This window comes from Epinephelus moara, chromosome 1 (assembly GCF_006386435.1).
Source record: "Epinephelus moara isolate mb chromosome 1, YSFRI_EMoa_1.0, whole genome shotgun sequence".
Classification (NCBI taxonomy): Eukaryota; Metazoa; Chordata; class Actinopteri; order Perciformes; family Serranidae; genus Epinephelus; species Epinephelus moara.
In genome coordinates, this window is record NC_065506.1 from 46,857,462 (window position 1) to 46,866,111 (window position 8,650).

Here is an 8,650-nt window from a genome sequence, read left to right on the forward strand (position 1 = left end):
GCCTACCTACTTTTGTTTATACAGAATGCACCTTTTTCGGGGCAATGGGGGGCGTGAGCAAGTAACAAAACTTGTAGCTCAGCGTGTGACGTAAACAGTGACGTGGGAGGGAAGCTGCGGCTGGTCAGTCCTTCAGCGATTCTCTCATAAGTCGGCCCGTCCTTCACCGTTCCCATCACTTAAAGGTTAATGGCCTCTTCGTTTGCGAGGGCAAGGAGGGCGCGCAATTCCTTGTCTCCCCAGTTGCTCATCTTTACAGTGTCTGTCAGGTTTGTGTTTCCCTCTTGCTACTAGCTGCTCGCTAATTCCTGCTATCAGCTGTTTCCCGTTTATCCACCTCCAGTGGGTCGCACGTGCGGCGTCATCAACAGCCCCATTGCGGAAGGCTGCCTTGGTCTGTTTAAACCAGAAAGGTTCCGCCAATATATCTACACTGCGAGATGGAAAATTGGGCACCTCGGATCAACTCGCCAATCCGGCTCTGTGTGTCTAAACGCTCGCAGCTTGCCGGCAAAACGGCCCAACATTCGTGGAAAATCTGGCAGTGTAAAAGGGGCTTATGATACTGCGCAGAACCCTCAAGCTCCCAGGACTCTAGGGGAGGGGGAACAGGGGAGCACAGGTGGGCTCCCCCACCCCAGGCATAAACCTGGAACCCTCTTGCTGTGAGGCCACAGTGCTAACCACTGCACCACCACCTAGTATGTCAAAATCCTGGGGAAAATGATGTTTGATGGATAAGTGACATTAACAAAACTGTCTTGAAATTCGTTAGGGTAGTTTCTACTTCATGCTTATAAATCAAACTTACTGGATTTAGAACATGGCCAATGCCGCATGTTTTGTTTGATGCCATAGTTCACCATGATCCTTCTTAATCTTGAACAGTAGAATGTGTGTGACCCCAGCACTGACATAAATACATGGGAGTCATCCTGGCCAAGTTGTACCTCCACACTGAGAGATGATCCTTTGCTTCCAGCAGCCACTTTTTATCTTAAACTGGCTGGTTCGGCTTCCGTGGACACTGAGCTCAGAGCTCTGACCCAGTTGTAGTGTTTAGCAGAAGCACTAATTGGATTGTCTGAGTAGAGTCACATGACGAGTTTCTGTCCTGGTTGGTGCAACAAATGCTGCACTGGTTAAAATAAAAAATTTTTTTATCAGTTATAGGTCCGTGTCTAGATAAAACTCCATCTGGGTCCATACCCAGGAGATGGAGAGGGATGGCAGGTTAACAAGCGGGGGTGCATTCTGGTTATTTTGCTAACCATGGGGATGCTCCCCCTCCTAAAATCACCTACTGACCCCTGGCGGTATTCACCTGGTTTGTCCAGTTGGTAATCAAGCCTGGACTTAAACCTCTGGACGATCCAAACATATAACCATTCTCTCTCTCTCTCTCAAAAAAAAAAGACAAATGGACGGTACTGTATTTTTACAGAATGTCACACAACAAGCAACAAGGATAATAATCACATGACTTATCACAACACTTTTGCGTGTCAGGCGGTGGTCATTGTTTATGCATTATGCACCGACTGCTTCTTAAGACGTGACTGCTGCTGTCACTTTGCCAGTGTTGACAATTTGCATTGTGTTGCTAACAAACAGCTGACAGCTCTGAGGAATGAGGAGAAAAAACTCACTGTGATTAATGATGTTTTAGTGTCAGAGGAAGAATGTGACTCAGAGTTAAAGACTCTTACTCACACAGGAGGGAGGAAGGAGTGAGGCTCATTCAGTTTTTGAAGGTTGAGGGTAGTTATGATGGGTTTCATAATGACATCCTGCTACAGCTGCTCTGGTGGCAGCCAGAAAAGAAGATGTTTTCAGTCCTGCAGGATTATTGCAGCAATCCTGCAGTTTGTAGTTTCATATGAGATAATCTCATCGATGAAATTCCCTCGATGCCAGACACGTAACGTGTTACAAAAAACTGAACAAACAGAAGAAGAACCAGACCCAAAGTTAAAGAAATATTTCACCTCTGGAAAGATAGAGAGACAAATACTTTCTAAACTGGTACTACATTATCAGAGAAAACAGAAAAAGGACTGTGGCATTTGCTTTTACTCAAGAGGTAGAAAACCTACAACTACCAGAATGCATTGCCCCACACCGGACCAAAAAACACTCCCGCTGGTGGCTGACATACTGGGAACTCATCCCTTTTTCCATAGGAAACAATATGGTGACCGGCTGGTAACGAATGATCTAAAGTTACAGTTAAATGGTCAGCTAAAATATGTTCCTGAAGACATTTTAGGTGAGAAACAGGCGACACAGTAACACAGTCTTGGGTTATGTTTTAGTGCCCTCATCTACCTGTTGTACTCTGTTGTGCACAGTGGCAAGAACTCGTCATTAAGGACATGCTGTACAAAGCTGATTAACTTCCAAACAATCAAGGACCTACTAACTGGTACTTACAACTACCACTATTCCCCCACAAACTGGGCCATCTTCCAAAGGACAGGGGACACACTTGGGATCGCGGAAGTGAAACCAGTCAAAACAAGTGGCACAAGATGGGTGCCACATCACCAGGGAGCTCTGGTAGCTGTAAAGAGGGAGTACCAGGCTATAGCGGAGCACCTGGGCCGACTGGCAGAACATGGAAAAGGGGAGAGAGTGCTGCAGGGATGACATGTTTGGTAGGCCAACCCAGAAGTTAGCGTCACCCATGTTCCCCTGTCAAAAATCCACTGGGATTTTTCCGCTGCATTTTAGGTTATTGCAGAAAATAAGCTCTGTGGACAACAAACGTCAATGATACTTACACTTTTTCTTCTGCAATATAATCTTCACAAATGAACACCACTTTGACGATTTTTGAAGTGTAAACCAGCTCAAGTTCAGCTGGCACTGCTGAGGTGCTTTGAGCGCCGACTGTGAGGCATCTCTCCATTACATGTGTGTGCATTTCCCATTTTTGTGTATTTACAAAGTGACACAGGATTAATATAGTAATTCCTAATAAACAGAGTAGATTTAAGGGATGCTGAACTTCTAACAAATTGTGTTTAATGACAAGACAAATAATGTTGTTTTAAGAATTATATTATGAACCCACTGGCATGTTTCTTTTGTCTCAAACAATCTGCTCTGTCTGATAGTCTCAGCTCTGAGGACTCAAACTCAGTGTCTTCCATATTTGGCTCTGACTTAAAGTGAAAATGTTGCACAACATTGAGATTTCCTGAGTCAACCTGAGATGTGACAACACTGGGTGTTTGGACAGCGTTCACCTCCTTAAACCAACAGTGATAACTGGGCTGAGACTCCGGTGGTTTGGGCCCGATCACAATAAACCAGCTCCTGTGGTTTGACCTGGATTATTGGGGAGAAATCTGAATGTATTTTTCTATCAAAGCTAAGTCACAAAGCAAATATGTGATAAGGTGAAAATACAGGTAGCATTGCCTAAATCGTGTGTACATATAAAGGAAATTCAGTGGAGACTCCCTTTTATATCATCCAGACTTATCTTAAGATCAAAGTTAAGCAATGAGACGACAGTGAGCTGGCTTAGTAACGCCAACATGAGAGCCTGCAGATGTTGGCCATAATTTCATTTATAGGTTTCAGGTTTTATAAACTGATTACCACTGTGGGCTACAGAAGCCTTTGCTACTGCACTTACTTTTTTTTTCCTTAATTGAAGCCATATTTAACCTGTAAAGTCAGGTTGAGATCAGCGATATCTTTTCAAGGGAGACCTGGCCGAGACAGCAGCATAAAAAAGGTACAAACAAGAATAAAAAATAAAGAAGATATATGGTGACATGTCGAAATATTAAAATGCCTACACACAATGACAAGAACCATCTGATTCATTCACCTTTGCACATATGAGAGCTTTAAAATCAGACAAGAGACCAGTTCTCTTAGTTTTTTAAGGCTTTTTCAAGTGAGGGAAGCACAACACATGAAAGTTTTCAGCTCAGTCCGTGAACCAGGAACAGACAAGACTAAATCTTGAGATCTCAGACTATAACCGCAGTCGGATTTCTGTTTAATCAAAGTGCAAATGTATGAAGGGAGTTTACCCAATTTGGCTTTATAAATTAACAAATACCAGTGACTGAGCCAACGAAAGGTCAAAGATGGCCGACCAGCCCTGGAATAAGGCGTACAGCAACACATTCTCACTCTGACCTCGTCACATATCAGTGTTTGGTCATGGACCTTCAACGTCCAGATACGATGTGAAAGGTACCCTGGGTGTGCTGGTTGTTCTGGGACGCCGTGTCAACTTCAGCCTGTTACATGCATTGTCTGTCTTCAAAATACACTTCTGTTTTCAGAGGAAATGTACAGTTTGCATACAGTCTCTTTCAAAATAAAAGCACTACATCCGTAAAACACCGCAAATTTGTATTTCTTTTGCCTTCAGCAACAAACACACGTGGATGGGTTTAGGAAAAAAGAACAGGGTTTGGTTTTTACAGTCTTACAGGAAGCAAACACTGGCCTCCCAGGTGAAAGTCGGTGGTTGCTGGACCCATCCACCACCCCTTCCACCTGCCATACTGGGACTGGGACTTATGTTGTTATTCCACCGCGTTTCCCCCGATGTGGTGACTAGCTGTGTATCATACTGACATAAAAGGACGTCTTTTTTAAGTGGTGTCTGACACTGGTTATCACTGCCAAAGCGTCAGTATTCAACGACTTCTGATTTAAACCGGGTTGATCCTCGGGATCCATATTTCTCCTCAGTCACACAAAAACAGTTGATGTTTCAAAACCTGTTACATAAAAATGACAGCTGAACGTTTCTGTTGCAATATTGTCTCCTTAATGTCTGTGCTGCTGGCAGACACACATTAGTCAATCTGTAACAGGAAGCAATACTTTAACCCCAGTGTTTGCAATGATCACAATCTGAGTCCAGTTTTAGAACGCAACCTTCCATTTGGGAACCCTGCTCTTCAGTGAATCGAGAAATGAAATATCACTGAACGTGAAATTAAAATGTGGTTCAGTTAATTTCCACATGAAGATTTCTGACTTTTCAGTACTTAATGTTGTGGGTGTGACATATATGACCTCTTATAAAACAACATTATTCAAGTATCATGACTGAAAACAATCACTGATTAGTGTTGCTGCGTAGATGGCAGGGCTACACCCATACTGCTGCGTAATCCACAGCAGCTTCTCTTCAGCCAGTCACACAGTGGTTCTGGTTTTTAGGTGGACGGTAAAACAATACTAATGGATCTGTAATGAACTGAGGTGAATTAAAGTAATCTCTGCCTCCTATTCACGTGGAGTCTTTCTTTTGTTAAAGATGACTGCTGGTGATAAGAAAACAAAAGACAAAAGTGTTAATCACTCAGAGATCCGAACACACCTTGAATAGGTTCAAGCTTTTATTGCTTGCGTCAAAATATGATAAAGCAAAGCAAATAAAAACACTCAGGAGAGTATCTATCATTCCCACAGCTCTAAATCAGACTTGGCAGTAGTGGGTATTTCCTACTTGAACCTTTAATAATGCTGAAGCTGTATCCTGAAACTCTGAGCCTGAAAAGAAAGAACCTTCTCTTTCCTTTTTACTGGTCACAGATAGAAACACACCGAATACATCTGCTCAAACACAAGACGCATGTTTGGGTTTGAGTTTCACTTTTAAGTAATGCCGAATCTTTAAAGTTCCTCTCAAGTCACAGTTAAAGTTTTTCAACTAAATGACGAAACTACACGTCCTTCCTGTGGTGTGTCTCCCTGCTGTTTTTGCTTTATTTCTGGGATATCTGTCTCCACCCCGGCACACAGGAGGTGACTGGAATTTAGTTTGTGTGGCTCACAACACTTAATAGTTACATTTAAAACTAGAATTATCACCTCAAGGTGACCTCGTCCATCTCATTCTCATGAACGGGATGTCTTAAGGATCGCTTGAGAGAATTTCCTCAAATTTGGCACAAACGTCCACTTTGACTCGAGGATGAACTGATTAGATTTTGGTGGTCAAAGGTCAGTGTGACCTAACAAGAAATTTCCCCCAAATATCTGATGGGATGAAATGATGAAGTGTTGACACTGACAGTTCTAAATGGACTAGTTCTAATTATTGCGGCTTCCAAATAACTGGAGAAATAACCGCTCACAGACGCCATAACCAGAGATATGAAGAACTCACCATCTTTGGTTTAGTTATACTCACTGTTTGATGATCCAGGTGCTTCGGTTGGTTTTAGAGTTGACTGTTTTGCGGGGGGGTGCACCTCTTGAGGGGTGCTCCGGCTTCCTCCCACAGTGCAAAGACACGCAGGTTAATTGGTGACTCTAAATTGTCCGAAGGTGTGAATGTGAGTGTGAATGGTTGTCTGTCTCTATGTGTCAGTCCTGTGATAGTCTGGTGACCTGTCCAGGGTGCACCCTGCCTCTCTCCCAATGTCAGCTGGGATAGGCTCCAGGCCCCCGCGACCCTCAAGAGGATAAGCGGTTACAAAAATGGATGGATGGATGTTTTGCAAGATGTGTGGAGAGTTGCAAGATGACGCTATGAACTGATTGTCTTGACTGTTGCATTCAAAAAAAGAAAACAAAATCCCCAAATAAACGTTCAAGATAAAAGTTCAGATCAATGGAGTATTAAACAACTTAATCTTTGGTTTAGTTATGCAGCAGCAGCATTCACACGCACACTTTTATTTTAGTAAAACCAGAATCAGAACTCCGTCCTGAAACATCATCACAAACTGGTCTGTTTTGAAAAACCATCTCGAATCAAGTCGTCGTCCCAAGGCTGAAAACAGGGAGATACGAGCAGCAGCAGCTACCACCAGGCCCAGGCTGCAGCAGCAGCAGCAGCAGCAGCAGCTTCCACCAGGCCCTGTTACATCTGCTGCTTGAGTGTGTGTGTGTGTGTGTGTGTGTGTGTGTGTGTGTGTGTGTGTGGTGAGCAGTGTGGTTACAGGTGTGCCGGAGACAGAGCAGAGCACCACCAGCTGCATCTCATCCTGCAATCAACTCAGCCTACTTGTACTCAGCCCTGGCACATCCACGCTGCCAGATTGTAGCCACTGTATAGTCAGTATTCAGCTCGACTCTAGCCACTAGTTTTAATACCTGAGCAAAACTTTGTCAGTAATCCTGTTTTCCTGTGTTTCCAGTAACCAACCTGCCTGCTCTGCTCTCCGGCCCCGCTCTGCTCCACCTGCCTTCACCTCAGACGCTCCAGCCTGCTCCCCACTCAACCTGCCCCCTCCTCTGGGCCCATACCCCTTCACCCTTCCCGTCCTCCCCTCCGGACTCAGCCCCCCACCCCTGATTCCTTCCTGAAGCTGAAATAAACCTTTTTGGACTCAACCTGCTGCTTCGCCGTCTGTCCGCACTTGGGTCCTTGCTGCCGCCCGTAACAGGCCCAGGCTGCAGCAGCAGCAGCTACCACCAGCTACTAACAAGCCAGGCCTGGGCTCCAGTTGACAGCCAGCTGGAAGACAATGGTGTCACAGAAGAAAGGTGAGGAAATAGAAGAGATAAAAAGATCACTTGATTTCATGTCGGAAGAAATTGCCACTATATCTAAACAACAAAAAGTGATTATGGATCTGATGGGTGAGATTAAGGAACTTAAAAGACAAAATGCTGAGAAGGATAAGAGGATTGCCCACTTGGAGTGCCGAGTTGCGGACCTGGAACAGTACTCCCGCATGAATGATGTTATCATCAATGGGTTGTAAACCAGGCCCCGGTCATACACCAGGGTGGCGGTGCCAAATGGAGAGCCCACTGAGCAAGACCTTGACTCCCTGGAGCAACAGGTGATCACATTCTTTGACAGCAAAGGCATAGCCATGAACAGTAAGGACACTGAGGCGTGTCATCCCCTTCCCCAGAAGAATGTAAGTGAGAAACCTGCCATAATAGTTTGCCTTGTGACCAGGAAACAAAAAAATACACTGCTCAGACAAGGAAGAAAATTGAAGGGAACCAATGTGTGAATGAACATCTGACAAAGAAGAATGGTGACCAGCCAGGAGAGCACGCCTCCTGAGAAAAGAGAACAAAATCCAATCAACATGGACTGCAAACTGTAGGGTGTTCATAAAGCTGAATGGTTCACCTTCCAATCAACATGGACTGCAAACTGTAGGGTGTTCATAAAGCTGAATGGTTCACCTGAAGAAGCAAAAGTGCTACCTATCAGAGAGATCACTGAGCTGGACCAATACCAGAGATGACTACTACTACTATGAGCTGAACTATTTGACTAAAGAGAACACAGTTCACATCTTAGCCATGTCTGAGACCCACCTGGATGTTACTGTACTTGATGCAGAGGTATCCATTGATGGCTACAATATTTTTAGGAGGGATCGAAATAAACATGGAGGTGGCACAGCAATATATACCAGTAACTATTTTCCTGCAACATCGTGTGCTGAGCTCATGCCAAATAATTTAGAATCTTTATGGGTTAGAGTACATCTTCCTCACCTGAAGCCAATTTTGATAGTTTGCTGCTACAGACCTCCTGGAACTGATATGCAATACTTGAATGACTTGTGTGAGTTGACTGACAGAGCTGCAGATGTGAATGGTGACATTTTCTTACTCGGGGATATGAACGTAGACTGGCTTGCAAGATGGTATCATTAATCAATGCTTGTAACCTGTTGCAAATGATTTT